This window comes from Solanum dulcamara, chromosome 3, assembly GCF_947179165.1.
Source record: "Solanum dulcamara chromosome 3, daSolDulc1.2, whole genome shotgun sequence".
Lineage (NCBI taxonomy): Eukaryota > Viridiplantae > Streptophyta > Magnoliopsida > Solanales > Solanaceae > Solanum > Solanum dulcamara.
The window spans coordinates 29,774,378-29,790,402 of NC_077239.1; positions in this window are offsets into that span (position 1 = coordinate 29,774,378).

Consider the following 16,025-nt stretch of genomic DNA (forward strand, 5'->3'; position numbering starts at 1 on the left):
CTTGGATGATGATTTAAGTTGCATATGGTTTCTCACTACTTGTGGTCGGGCCCTTCTCCGGACCCTGCGCATAGCGGGAGCTTTAGTGCACCGGGCTGCCCCTTTATGGTTTCTCACTACTCTACTCATGCACGTTGTAACCCATCTAACACCGCATCCTATGAAGGGAAGGGCATGATAAATGATGAAATCCTTATTCACCACGTCTCATGAAGGGTCGGGCATGATAAATGATGAAATTCTTATTCACCGCATCCCATGAAGGGCCGGGCATGATAAATGATGAAATGCTTATTCACCGCGTCCCATGAAGGGCCAGGCATGATAAATGATGAAATGCTTATTCACCGCATCCCATGAAAGGTAGGGCATGATAAACGATGAAATAATTATTTACCGCGTCCCATGAAGGGAAAGGCATGATAAATACTTAAATATTGATTCACTGCATCCTATGAAGGGCTGGCCAAGATACACGATGAAATGACAGCTTTACTGAGTCCCTCACTGAAGGGTCGAATACAATATATAGGCATGTATATGAAAACATAGTGATACATTTGTAACTTTGAGTCCCACAACGGGCCGGGTACGGTATGTGAGGAAGATATACATGCCCTCTTTTCACACTGTGCAGGTATAATAATTTGTTAACTGTTACGTTTGTTGCCTGCATCCTTATTTCAATTGTTGTCTTAGTTATGATATTTTATGCTTTATATACTCAGTACATGTATTGTACTAACCCCCTTTCTTCGTGGGAGGGGGGGCTGCATTTCATGCCTACAGGTACAGATGTTCATTTCAGGGATCCGCCAGCTTAGGATTTCCACTCAGCTATGTCGGAAGTGCTCCACTGTTCTAGAGCCTAGCTTTTGGTGCTGACCTTCTAATGTATATATTTGTTTATTCAGGGGTACAGCGGGGGCCCTGTCCTGCCATATGTTACTGTTAATATTCTTAGAGGTCTGTAGACATGTGGGTGGGTTATACGTGTAAATTCTATTCAGTTATGTCTACATGATGTATTGTAAATATCAAGATACTATGGCAGCCTTGTCGGCTTGCACGCCCTTTCATGACAAGCTACAAATGAAAGAGGCTACAGTATATTAAAATGTTATGACCCACTAGGGTTCATATGCATAGTTTTTATATTGATTGTTATATCTGATAGTTAAGTATATGGGGTCCAGGTCAGACTCCAGTCGCAACCTACGAGGTTGGGTCATGACAGATAATATAGATCACATGGTAGCTTTAGAGGAGCTTAAAAATGTTCTAATGTATAAAAGTATGCGATATAACATCCTTTCCCCCTTTAGAACATTCTTCCTCAAATGTTAATTAGCCTCATAAGGTCTTACAAGGATTACGGAAAGTCTCTGCAATAGTTGTCACATATAATTTCCTTATTAATCAATATAACCAATTTAGGGGCTTAGAGTACCTGTGGGTATAGGGAACAAGTGAGGATACATGTTCTTCATCTCCTCTTTTGCTTCCCAAATCATCTCTTCTTTATTCTTGTTTTGCCATAATACTTTGACGGAAGCCATGTCCTTGGTACGTAACCTTCTAACTTGGCGATCAAGTATAGTTATAGGGTTTTCCTCGTAAGACAGCTCCTCCATCACTTAGACATCATCCACGGGGAATACTTTAGAGGGATCACCAATACATTTGCAAAGCACCGACATATGAAATACTAGGTGCACTGCTTCCAAATTAGATGGTAGGTCCAACTCATAGGTAACCTTGCCCACACTACAAACAATCTGATAAGGCCCAATGTACCTTGGTCTACGTTTCCCTTTCTTGCCGAATCTCATTACACCCTTCATCGGTGACACCTTCACTAACACCCAATCCCTAACTTCAAACTCTAAGTATCGATATCAATTATCTGCGTATGACTTCTGTCGACTCTGGGCTACTAATAGTCTTTCTTGAATAAGCTTCACTTTATCCACCACTAGGTAAATCGTGTCTGGGCCTATTAGTTTAGTCTCACCAACATCAAACCAACTAATAGGTGACCTGCACTTTCTAACATACAAAGCCTCATACAGTGCTATCTGGATGCTAGATTGATAACTATTATTATAGGCAAACTTGATCAGTGGAAAATGAATATCCCAGGTACCCCTGAAGTTAATAACACAGGCCTGTAACATATCTTGTAGTGTTTGAGTAGTACGCTCGGCTTGTCTATCAGTCTAAGGGTGAAATACTATGCTAAGACTTACCTGTGTCCCCAATCCTTTTTGGAATTATCTTTAGAAGTTAGCTGTAAACTGGGCTCCTCTGTCTGATATAATAGATGTGGGGACCATGTGAAGTCTTACTATCTCTTTGATATATAACTTTGCATAGTCCTCGACTGAATAAGTAGTCCTGAATGGAAGAAAATGGGCTGATTTTGTCAGCCTATCTACAATAACCCATATAGAATCATACTTCCGTGGGGTGCGAGGTAAGCCTATAATAAAATCCATATTAATTTCTTCCCATTTCCAAGTCGTAATCTCCATCTCCTGTATAATAATCCACTAGGCCTCTGATGCTCAATCTTAACTTGTTGGCAATTCAAGCACTGGGCTACAAACTCTGCTATGTCCTTCTTCATGCCATCCAACCAATATAAATATCTAAGGTCATGATATATCTTTATTGACCCTAGATGAATAGAATAATGGGCATAGTGTGCTTCTCCCAGAACCTGTTGTAGTAGCCCTGCAATTTCAGGTACACATACCCTTTATCTCAACACTCCATCAGGTGTGGTCTCGAATGGGGTCTTTTCCTTTTGAAGGGTTGCATCCCTATACTATGCCTGAAAAGGGTCCTTATATTAGTGTCGCTTTACCTTTTTCCATGATAGAGATTCAGCAACTCCTCGAATAGAAACTCCACCATTATCGAAATCAACCAAACGGACTCCAAGTTTAGCTAACTGGCAAACCTCATGGACTAGCTCTCTCTACTCTAGTTGTACATCTGCCAAACTACCTATAGATTTAAGATTGAGTGCATCTGCTATAACATTTGCTTTTCCTGGGTGGTATAGAATGTTAACATCATAATCCTTTAGCAACTCTAGCCACCTTCTTTTCCGCAAATTCAGCTTCTTCTGCTTAAAAATATATTGGAGACTTTTGTGGTCCATGTAAATATCAACATGCACGCCATATAGATAATGCCTCTATATTTTCAAAGAATGAATTACTGCTGCTAGCTCTAGATCATGAGTAGGATACTTTTTTTTGTGCTTTCTAAACTATCGGGAGGCATAGGCTATAAATCTACCTTGTTGCATCAATATACAACCTAGCCCAACACTGAAAGCATCAAAATAAATGACATAGACATCTGGTCCTTTAGGAAGAGATAGAACTGGGGCCGTAGTTAACTTATCTTTCAGCAACTGAAAGCTTTGTTCACAAGCATCGGTCCACTGGAACTTAGCTGCCTTCTGAGTTATCATTGTTAAAGGTGATGAAATCAAAGCAAACTTCTTTACAAAACTCTTGTAATATCCTGCTAGCAAAGAAAACTACATCCTCAATAGGTTTCATAGGTCTAGGCCAAGTCTTTACGGCCTTAATCTTCTGTGTATCTACTCTAATACCATCAAAGTCAATGATATGCCCCAAGAATGCTACTGAAGTCAACCAAAATTCATATTTAGAGAACTTGGCGAACAACATTTGGTGCTGGAGCACCCTAAGTACCATCCTCACATAATCTGCATACTCCTCTTCCGATCGTGAATAGACCAGAATATCATCAATAAATATAATCATGAACAGGTCTAGGAATGGCTTGAACACTCGATTCATTAGATCCATAAACATTGCTGGAGCATTGGTCAGCCCCAAAGACATCACCCTAAACTCATAATACTCGTATCGGGTCCTGAACGCAGTTTTTGGAATATCTACCTCCTTTACCTGCACCTGGTGATAGGCTGATCGTAAGTCTATCTTTGAAAAACACTTAGCAACCTGCAACTGTTCAAATAAATCATCAATCTTGGGGAAGGGATATATATTATTTATTGTCGCCTTATTCAGTTGTCTATAATCAATACACATTCATAGCGACCCATCTTTCTTTCTCATGAATAGTTCTGGTGCTCCCTAAGGTAATGTTATAGGCCTAGTAAAGCCCTTTTCTAATAAGTCTCTCGGTTGCTCTTTCAACTCCTTCAGCTCTGTGGGTGCCATTCTATAGGGAGGAATAGATATAGGCTGAGTATCTGGCAATACATCTATGGTGAACTCTATCTCCCACTCAGGAGGAAGATTTGGAAGTTCATCTGGAAATATATCTAGAAATTCATTAACTACCGGAACTGACTAAAGAGTCGGTACTTCTTCTTCCAAGTTATGCACATGAACTAGATGAGAAATATAACCCTTTCTAACTATCTTTCTTGCCTTGAGGTATGAAATAAATTTACCTCTCGGTGACACCGTATTCCCCAGCCACTCTATGATTTGTTCTCTTGGGAATTGAAATCGAACTATCTTATTTCTATAATCAATATTAGCATAACAAGAAGCTAACCAATCCATACTTATAATAATATCAAACTTAGTCATATCTAACTCTATCAAATCTGCCAAGTTATGACAACTATATATATCCACCGAATAATTTTTATATACTTGCTTTGCTATAACAGATTCTCCTACCGGTGTAGATCCCTCAAATGATTCTATCAATTCAGGTTTTATTCTGATTCTACTAGCAACAAAGGGAGATATATATGATAAGGTGGAGCCTGGATCTATCAATGTATATACGTCCCGAGAGAAAATCGATAATATACCTGTAACCACATTTGGTGACACCTTCTGGTCTTGTCTACTAGCCAAGGCATATATGCGGTTCAAAGGACAACTAGAACTGAAAGCTCCACCACAGCCTCTACTAGGGCCTTCTAGTGTCTGAATACCCTGCCTTATAGGGCGCATAGCCACAGAAAATGGTGAACCAGCAACTGACCGAGTAGGTTGAGTTGCACCACCTGGACTACCCCGGAATAAACACTCCCTCATAATTTGGCCGTGATGGCCACAAGTAAAGCAAGAACTGTAGCAAAATAGCATTCCCTAAAATAGGGCCTACCACAATGAGAACACCGAGGCAAAGGTGGCCTCGACTGGTGTAAACCCCTGTTTATCTATGAACCTGAAACCCTAGAGCTCTGACTGGCTCCTAAATAAGCTAAGTTATCAAATATCCTATCTGTGAACTGTGGGGGTACACTCCGGGCTAGATGAGAAGGATATCTATTATACTTCTTAGGCCACCCACCTCGAAACTCACCCGAATAACCAGTTAATCTAACTTTCTTATGCTCGCCTCTGTCATGATCTCTATAGGTTTAACGCCTTATGTTTTGATGCTCTACCCCTTGTACATATGTTTCTACACTAGCAATATCCATACCTAGCTAAGAAGCCATTGCCATATAGTTATCAGTTAAATAATGATCCAGCCCTATCATATAACGATGCACTCTATCAACCATATCTGCTACTATAGTGAGCGTATATCTCGCTAATGAATCAAACTCAAGACTATAATCTCGAACAATCCTGCCATTTTGCCTCAAATATAAGAATCTATCAACTCTGGCTCATCTCATCTCTAGAGGTAGAAAGTGGACAAAGAAGGCCTCCAAAAACCCATCCCATACCACTACAGGAGCACCCTCGCCCCTAGAAAACTCCCAGGATACATACCAATTAATAACTACATCAAACAATCGATATAAAGACAACTCAATAGACTCAATCTCAAAAGCCCTAATTATCCTCAATATACGCTGCACCTATCGAATAAATTCATACGGGTCATCCGCAGGTCTTGACCCATAGAACTCTAGGGATTACAATTTAAGAAGTCACAAACCCTTAAACTATCATGTCTATCCGCATAATCAACTCCTAGCCTATGCCTACGAGCATGCCCTGCCATTAATCTGGTCAGTAACTGAACTGCGTCTCTTATGGACCTTCCTCCGCCCCTAGCTGGGGAGCTGGAGGCTCAAGTACGGGGGCCTCAGGAGTTGGTGGTGGAGCCGCCCCCTGATCTGCAACTGTTTCTACTCTAAGGTCCTCTGGGTGGTGGGGTAGAAGAGCTTGTTGACTAAAGTATAAGCTTGGGCATAGACTGGGAACGGGCTCCCTAATAACTCTCTGAGTCTGACTAGTCTCTCCTACTACTGATTTTCCCTTCTTGGCAGCTGTCTCTTTCTTTGAAGGCATAGTTGTAAACGTAATAATCTGTTAGGGGGAATTACCCTGATAATATAGATCCATCATATGATCTAGAATAAGAAGGAAAGATAACATCCTAAATGTCTTGTAGCTTCCAGTTTATAGATGTGGTGCACAACACACTAATAAACAAGACTTTATTAGACACAGTCTGAAGACACTCCAAGGATGAACTACTCTGATACCACTTTTGTCACGACCCAACCCCGTATGCCGTGACTAGTGCCCGAGTTGGGAACTCGTATACATATCTGTTAGACATCGTCAAAATGAAACCAAACACAATATTGAGACTTTGTGAAAATAGGACATCATCTCAAGCATTACATACATGTATCAGGGTAACCTATCTCTTGAGCATTCATAATTAATTGAAATATCATAATACACGAGCCGACAAGGCTTTCACTACATACAACATCCAAAATTATGTATATACGCAAGCTGACAAGGCTGCACATACAAAAAGGAATATCCCTAAAACATAAGTTATCATGACTCAACCATGTAGGCCGCAACTGGGGTCCGACCTGGACCCCCATATAATTAACTATTAGATGTAACAATCAATATAAGAAATATGCATAAGAACCCCAGTGGGTCATAATATTTTCATATACCTGTAGCCTCTTTCATTTGTATCTTGTCATGAAAGGGAGTGCAAGCCGACAAGACTGCCATAGTATCTTGATATTTACAATATATCATGTAGACATAACTGAACAGAACTTACACGTATAACCCACACACATATCTATAGACCTCTAAGAATATTAGCAATAATATATAGTGTGACAGGGCCCCCGCCGTACCCCAAAATAAACAAATATATACATTAGAAGGTCAGCACCAAAAGCTAGGCACCAGACTAGTGGAGCACTTCCGACATAGCTAAATGGAAATCCTAAGCTGGCGAATCCCTGAAATGAATATTTGTACATATGGGCATGAAACACAGCCCTCTGAGGAAAGGCGGGTCAGTACGATCTATGTACTGAGTATATAAAGCATAAAACATCATAAGGAGATCACAGTTGATATAGGGATACAGGGGGAAAGTATAACATCTAACAAAGTACTATACTTGCATCTTACAAAATAAAGTCATGTACACCATTATCACCTACCATGCCCGGCCCTATCGAGGACTCGGTGTTATAAATGCATCCCTTTATCATCGCAGACATATGTATACTATTAGCGTTGTGGAACGTATAGCCTGATCCATGCATATAGTAAGTTAGTGCCGAGGAACATCCAGCCCAATCCCTATACATATAACATATTAGTACCGAGGAATGTCCATCCTGATCCCTATACATATAATATGTTAGTGCCGAGGAACATCCAGCCCGATCCTTATACATATAATATGTTAGTGCCTAGGAACATCTGGCCCGATCCCTATACATATAATACGTTAGTGCCGAGGAACGTCCGGCCCGATCCTTATATATATAATACATATGCATATACGTAAAACTTGGTATCATATCAGACATCCCTCGAATATCATCATAAGGTATGTCAAAGAGCCTTTAAGCACAGGAGTTTACCCATCCAATCCCTACTCAGCCTATAGAAGGCTTAAGGGTAGTAGCTTAATTACTTTAAGACTTCTAGTATTTAGGAGTGAACACGAGTCATGAGTTATGTTCGAAACTTATGAACGGAACTGCCTTCAAACTCGTATCATATATCAATTCACTTACATTTAATACATTCCTAAAAGAAAGGAGAGGTAGGTTGTACGTATATTACTTTTTATCATATAGGAGCCTCATAAGGCAATAACTCAGCTATCACAGGAGTTCTAACCTCAAGAAGTGAATAAGATTTATGAATCATATTTGGGGTTCTATAAATGGAATTATCCCCACATTTCATATATGAACCACTTATGGATAAGACATTCCAAGGGAAAAGAAATATAGCTTTACATACTGATCACTTCCTAACGTATGGAAGGCTTGAGAAGCCCTAGTTCAATTACTATAAGAGTGTTTTCATCAAGAAGTAAATAAGAACTGTGAATTACGCTTAGCATTTATGAGTAGATTTACCCTCAAGATCATATCATTTATTACTTAACTTGATGACATGTCAAAAGAAAGGAAGCAATAAGCTTTACATACCTCTTATGGGTTACTCGTAACCACGTTCGCATCGTCATTCGTTGAACCTATTTAATACGAAAATAAAACTCATATTAATAACCTTTAACTTTCCAGCTTCTAAATCCACAATCAAGTACCCATAGGCATCACTTCCTTATTTTCCTTGCTCGACTAGTCTATACTAGTCTATTAGTTAGTTAAGAAGTTAACGAAATTCAGGCAGCATCTCCTCTATAACTTGCCCTATCCGAACTTCCAATTACATATTCAATTAGTACAGCCAAAAAACAACAACAATCATCAGCCAATACACAATTATGAGCCCGTTTGGATTGGCTTTAAGTTGGTCAAAACCAACTTAAAACCCCTTTTCAGCTTTTGGACGTGTTTGCCTAATACTAACTTTAAGCCAGAAAGTTCTTAAAGTCAGTCAAAAATGAAAAGTTAGGATTCCTAACTTTTTTTTTTCTAAGGGCTTAAAGTCATTTTCTTTGACCATGGAAATTACTTTTATATCCCTTATATTTTAACTAAATTCCCAAACTACCCTTTTTATTCTTTTAACCTTAAAATTCACGTGATTTTCCTCATTTAAGCACTTTTATCCAAACACTCAACTGCTTATTTATAAAAATAACTTTCAGCACTTTAAAGTTCTAAAAGCACTTCATACATAAATGTTACTTTTTTAAGCCCATCCAAATGGGCTCTATATCATTTCAACATTACACAAAACAAGTCTCAAACAGTCCGTTCAAAACTACGACTCCAAAATACGGTTTTCAATCTTTATTTCATAAAATCTTTAAATCACGAAATGGGGTCTCATGTGGATGCAACCAGCAGCACGTATACCCATATTTAGACATGTTTCCATACCTGTAACACTAAAAAATAATTCCCAATATGACACTACAATAACAACGACACTAGTTATATTTTAAGCTACTAGTATACGTCAAAATAGTCCCTATACGACCTGCACCTTCCTTCAGTCGTAACATCCATATTTTCACGTCTACAACTCATGTTTACACACCCATAACATACTTAAACCTTTACCCAAACATGGGATAAGAGAATCAAGCCATACCTTAACAAACGGCTTCCCAAACTTGCTGAACATTAACTTCGAAAACTCCTTGACGCAGCTGAACTTTGGTGGCTGTTTGAAGCCCTAACTTGCTTCCCCAACTATCAATTTCTATTGTTAAACACCCCCACTTAGTTGAGGAATACCTTAGATAATTAATTCACGGAGAAAAATTGGAGGGCTTACCTAAAAGTAGCCATGGACGATGCCCCTCTTTCTTGCTCCCTAGGTTTTCTCTTTTTTTTGTTCAATTTTGCTAAAGTTTAAGGTGTATACAGAATGTAACACCTATATATAGGCATCTTTAGGAGGTTCCATGTGGGCAGCCACCTAGGGCACCACCTCAATCATGCCTCTAATCCTTGGCTACCACATGGCAGTGTGGGGTCCACCCAAGCTGCTGCATCACCTACTTGACCCTAAGTAGGTGAATCACCTACTTATCCAAGTAGGTGAATCACCTACTTGCTTTGAGTAGGCGCATCGTCTCCTTATTTCTCTTCCGTGGGATTGTAAACTCATCCCACTCTAAGAGCCTATGTATTGCTTGCTACTTAAGCTCAACGTGTACTCAAGTAGCTTAGTTATGTAAGACATCCAAGTTGGTAGCTTAAGCAAGCAATTCGAGTCCTACGACCCATTACTTGGCCTCCAACCCCTTCTGGATTCTTATAACCCTATTTCCAATCTTTTCTATTATGGGGTATCTTATTCTCCTTTCTTCAAAGTTATTTGATACGTGTGGATAATCTAGTTCACACGACACTTTTCAAGAGACTTAAGATAGTGTCCCAAGGTGCAAAAGTACGGGGCATAACATCCTTTCCCCTTTAGAATATTCATCCTCGAATGTTAACTAGTCTCATAAGGTCTTGTGAGGACTTTAGGGATTCTTTGTAATAGTTTTCATCCATAGTCCTTTTATTCATCAACTCAACTAAATTAGGAGTTTAGAGTTTCTGTAGACATAGGGAAAAAGTACGGATATCTCTTTTCTATCTCTGTTTGTGGCTTCCCACGTCATCTCTTTTCCGTTCTTATTTTGCATAACATTTTGACGGAAGTCATGTCCTTAGTTTGCAGCCTTCTAACCTGCCATCCCATAATGGCGGTAGGTTTTTCCTCGTAGGATAACTCCCTGTTATATGGATTTCATCCACAGGAAATATTCTGGAAGGGTCACTTATACCTTTGCGAACCCTTGACACATGAGGGACTGGGTATACCGCTTGCAAATCCTATGGTAGGTTCAACTCATAGGAAGCTCTTCCTATCCTACCAACTATCTGATAAGGACCCAAACATCCTGAGCCAAGTTTCCCTTTCTTGTCAATTTTTTTTACACCTTTCATCGGTGACTCTTTCAAGCATGCTTAATCCTCAACTTTAAACCTTAAATATCGATGTCGATTATCTTCGTATGACTTATGTCGACTCTAAAATCTACTGAGGCATGTCTGGGCATGTCAATCATGTTTCACTAAGAAAATTTATTATGTGGCAAATAGTCATCCCAACTGCTCCTGTAGTCAGTAATGCAGGCCCGCAATATACCTTTTAGTGTCTGGATAGTATGATCGGCCTGTCCATTAGTCTGGGGTAAAATGTTGTGCCAAGATTCACCTATATTCCCAATCCCTTTTGGAATAATCTTTAAAAGTTAGCCATAACTTGAATTTCCTTATCCAAGATAATAGATGTGGGAAATTTGTGAAATCTTATTGTTTTTACCAAGTAACCACCTGATCTCACCCTTAACATACCAACATTCGTAGGTTGTATAACTATTCTTGTACAATTTGTACCAAGTGCATTCCATTTTAATCAGTCTTTCTTTTTCTTAGCTTATTCTACTTTACACATTTCATTTTCGTACCACTTGACCTTTTATTCTGAACCTTTCCTATAAATCTGTGTAAGTCTTTCTCATTCATTTTCTATTTTCTTTCCTGTTCTCCACAACCTCATCATATCCTTTAGTTACTTCCTTACTAGGTTTTACTTATTTTCATAACAATCCTCGTTACTATTACCATCACTTCAGTCATTAACTTATTTCTCAAGGTCATCCATACTCGTAGTGTAGTCATATCTCATTCTTATTATAGGCATGACCTTTCACAACATACTACAACCCTGTATCTCATTCTCTCTTTATTTCTAAGAAAATTTGGGAAGAGTTTCCTTTGTATTTCTCCTTATGTCAACACCTGCATGCAAGAAATACCAATAATGCCTCACATGGAATGCAAGTATATTTATATCATATCATATCGTAGACACACAGGGCGTCCAATATCAATAGTATGAAGATAGACTTACCTCGTATGTCCACTCGAACTGTACCTATTGAACTTGTCTATTTACTTTTTCTTTCATTTTCGACTTTACATGTCAATCGTATTTCAACACCTTACCTGACGTATATCTTTTGTGCCTTTGCTTACCTGCGTGCTTTGTAACTTCCAATATCATCAGTTACTTTCTGTAATGGTTGCCTTTCTGCTGGAAGCACAGGTTAGTATAAGGAATTTCATTCCCTATGACCCGGATCTATCGCATAATCTTATGAAAGAAAGTAACATCCTAAATGCCCTGTAGCCTCATATTTATAGATATGATATACAACACACCAATAAACAAGACTCTACTAGACACAGTATGTAGACACCCTAAGGATGAAATGCTCTGATACTACTTCTGTCACGACCCAACCCCATAGGCCACGAGTGGGCTCCGACCTGGACCCCTGTATACTTAACAATTAAATGTAACAATCAATATAAGAACTATGCATAAGAACCCCAGTGGGTCATAGCATTTTCAAATACCTGTAGCCTCTTTCATTTGTATCTTATCATGAAAGGGCGTGCAAGCCGACAAGGCTGCCACAGTATCTTGATATTTACAATACATCATGTAGACATAACTGAACAAAACTTACACGTATAACCCACACACATGTATACAGACCTCTAATAATATTAACAGTAACATATGGCGAGATAGGCCCCCCGCCGTACCCCTGAATAAACAAATATATACATTAGAAGATCAGCACCAAAAGCTAGGCTCTAGAACAGTGGAGCACTTCCGACATAGCTAAGTGGAAATCCTAAGTTGGTGAATCCATAAATTTAATATCTATACCTGCAGGTATAAAACGCAGCCCCCCGAGGAAAATGGGGTCAGTACGATGTATGTACTGAGTATATAAAACATAAAACATCATAAGGAGATCACAGCTGATATAGGAATGCAGGGGGAAAGTATAACATCTAAAAAAGTACTGTACCTGCATCTTACAAAAAAAAGTCATGTACACCATTGTCACCTACCATACCCGGCCTATTCAAGGACTCGATGTTCCAAATGCATCACTTTATAGTAAGTTAGTCCCAAGGAATGTCTGGCCCAATCCCTATACATATAACACATTAGTGCCGAGGAACGTCCGGCCTGATCCCTATACATATAATATGTTAGTGCCGAGGAACATCTGGCCCGATCCCTATACATATAATACGTTAGTGCCGAGGAACGTCCGGCTCGATTCCTATACATATAATATATATGCATATACGTAAAACTTGGTATCATATCAGACATCCCTCGAATATCATCATAAGGTATGTCAAAGAGCCTTTAAGCATAGGAGTTTACCCATCCAATCCCTACTCAGCCTATAGAAGGCTCAAGGGTAGTAGCTTAATTACTTTAAGACTTCTAGCATTTAGGAGTGAACACGAGTCATGAGTTATGTCTGAAACTTGGAATGGAATTGCCTTCAAACTCATATCATATATCAATTCACTTACATTTAAGACATTCCTAAAACAAAGGAGAGATAGGTTGTACGTATATTACTTTTTATCATATAAGAGCCTCATAAGGCAATAACTCAGCTATCACAAGAGTTCTAACCTCAAGAAGTGAATAAGATTATGAATCATACTTGGGGTTCTATGAATGGAATTATCCCCACATTTCATATACGAACCGTTTATGGCTAAGATGTGCCAAGAGAAAAGAAAGATAGCTTTACATACTGATCACTTCCTAATGTATGGAAGGCTTGAGAAGCCCAAGTTCAATTACTGTAAGAGTTTTTTCATCAAGGAGTAAATACGAAGGCTGTACGTATATTACTTTTCATCATATAGGAGCCTTATAAGGCAATAACTCACTATTACAGGAGTTTTAACATCACAAAGTGATTAAAGTCTATGAATTACACTTGGAGTTTCATGAGTAGATTTACCCTCAAGTTCATATCATTCATTACTTAACTTGAAGACATGCCAAAAGAAAGAAAGAGATAAGCTTTACATACCTCTTACGGGGTTACTTGTAACCACGTTCGCGTCGTCATCCTCTCAACCTATTTAACACAAAAATAATACTCATATTAATAACCTTTAAATTTCCAACTTCTAAATCCACCACCAAGTACCCATAGGCATCAATTCCTTATTTGCCTTGCTCGAATAGTCTCAACTAGTCTATTGGTTAGTTAAGAAGTTAACGGAATTCGGGCAATATCTCCTCTGTAACCCGCCCTATCCGAACTTTCAATTGCATCTTCAATTAGTAAATCCAACTAACATCAATAATCAGCAGCCAATACGCAATTATACCATTTCAAAATTACACAAAACAAGTCCCAGATAGCCCGTTCAAAACTACGACTCCAAAATACGGTTTTCAATTTTTATTTCATAAAATCTTCACCACACGAAATAGGGTGTCATGTGTATGCAACCAGAAGAACTTATACCCATATTTAAACCTGTTTTCATCCCTGCAACACTACAAAACAATTCCCAATACGACACTATTTATATTTTAATATACTAGAATACGTCAAAACAAACCCTATACGACCTGCACCTTCCTTCAGTTGTAACATCCATATTTTCACGTCTACAACTCATTTTTACACACCCACAACATGCTTAAAACTTTACCAAAATGTGGGAGAAGATAATCAAGCCATACCTTAACAAACGGCTTCCCAAACTTGCTGAACATTAACTTCGGAAACTCCTTGACGTGGCTGAACTTTGGTGGCTGTTTACAGCCCTAACTTGCTGCCCCAACTATCAATTTCCATTGTTAAACACCCCCAGTTAGTTGAGTAATACCTTAGATAATTAATTCACGGAGAAAAATCGAAGGGCTTACCTTAAAGTAGCCATGGCCGATGCCCCTCTTTCTTGCTCCCTAGGTTTTCTCTTTTTTTTTTTGTTCAATTTTGCTGAAGTTTAAGGTGTATAAAGCATGTAACACCTATATATATGCATCCTTAGAAGGTGCCACATGGCATCCCCTAGGGTGCCACCTCAATCATGTCTCTAATCCTTGGATGCCACATGGCAGCGTGGGGTCCACCCAAGTTGCTGCATCACCTACTTGACCCTAAGTAGGTGCATCACCTCCTTGTCCAAGTATTTGAATCACCTACTTTATTTCAGTAGGTGCGTCGTCTCCTTATTTCTCTTTCGTGGGTTCATAATCTCATCTCACTCCAAGAGCCTATGTATTCCTTGCTACTTAAGCTCGATGTGTACTCAAGTAGCTTAGTTATGTAAGATGTCCAAGTTGATAGCTTACGCAAGCAAGTCGAGTCTTATGACCCATTACTTGGCCTCTAACTCCATCCAGATTCTTATAACCTTATTTCCAATCTTCTCTATTATAGGGTATCTCATTCTCCTTTCCTTAGAGTTATTTGATACTTGGTGGATAATCTAGTTCACATGGCACTTTTCAAGAGACTTGAGATAGTGTATCAGATGCGAAAGTATGGGGAATAACATAAGTCATGCTAACACAACCGAACAACATCCATACATAACCCACACGTATGTCTACAAACCTCTAAGAGTTTCAACAGTAACATATGACAGGACAGGGCCCCACTGTACCCCTAGATAAACAAATATATACATCAAAGGATATGTACCAAAAGTCTAGGCTCCAAGACAATGGATCACTCCAACACAGCTGAATGGAAATCATAAGCTGACGGATCCCCAAAATGAGTATCTGTACCTGCGGGCATGAAATGCAACACCCCCCTACCGAAGGAAGGGGGTCAATGCAAGAAATATACTAAGTATATAAAACATGAAATACAGTAAGAAAGATCATAACTAAAGTAGAGAGTCCAGGAGACAAGTATGATAATCAAGAGCTCATTGTACCTGTGCCTTACAAAACAAATTATGTATGCCATTATCATATACCGTACCCGGCCCATTATGGGACTTAGTGCCATAATTATTTTATCATGTTATCATATTATCATATACATATACTATACCATACCCGACCCTCTAATAAAGGACTCGATGAATAAAGTCATGCGCACGTATACTATACCTAGCCCATCGTGGGACTTGGTGCCATAATAATATCATTGCATCATTATATCATCATATAGCATATCCGGCCCTCTAGTGAGGGACTCGGTGGATAATATAGTAAAATGTTATGATAACATACCTGGCCTAGAACTCG